Source organism: Myotis davidii, unplaced genomic scaffold (assembly GCF_000327345.1).
Source record: "Myotis davidii unplaced genomic scaffold, ASM32734v1 scaffold750, whole genome shotgun sequence".
Classification (NCBI taxonomy): domain Eukaryota; kingdom Metazoa; phylum Chordata; class Mammalia; order Chiroptera; family Vespertilionidae; genus Myotis; species Myotis davidii.
The window spans coordinates 657,240-657,923 of record NW_006282814.1 but is presented as its reverse complement, the minus strand read 5'-3'; positions in this window follow the sequence as shown (position 1 = coordinate 657,923).

Sequence of the window (684 nt, the reverse complement as noted above, 5' to 3'; positions counted from 1 at the left end):
GGTGTCCTGGATCAGGGTGGGGGTCCCCATTGGGGTGCCTGGCCAGTCTGGGTGAGGGGCTGAGGGCCATTTTCAGGCTGGGACTGAAGCTCCCCATTGCTCCTTTTTTTCTTTTTTTATTCTGGGCCAGCTTTAGCTCTGTCCTCGGCTGCTGAAAACAGGTTTCTGGCCTTTGTTTACCGTCTGTATTTGATACAATGTTGCCGTCCGGCTGGCTGAAGCTCCGCTGAGTAAAGCAGGTTTCTGGGTTTTTTTTAGCTTCTTTATTCGCAACATAGTTGCTGAGAGTTGCAGCTGAGAGGCCGGCAAGTCAGGCGGGGAACGTTGGAGTTCTCCGTCATTGAAGCAAGCAAGCCTCCGTGTTCGCATCAGCTGCCTGGCTGCCGGCCGCCATCTTGGCTGCCATTTAATTTGCATATCTCGGCCCTACACTGTGAGTGACAGGGGGATTAGCCAATGGGAAGGGTAGTGGAGTGACACTAATTACCATGTTTCTTTTTTTATTAGTGTAGAGATGGTAACCACACACAAAAAATATCCCCAACCCAGGACACATAGCTTAAAAAATGAGGAAAGTATGAAACACCACCAAACAAAAACAACAGTCAGAAACACAAGGGAAAAGAACCAATAGAGGCACATAACTACCAGAAAACAAAAGATAAAATGACTATAGGAAGTCCC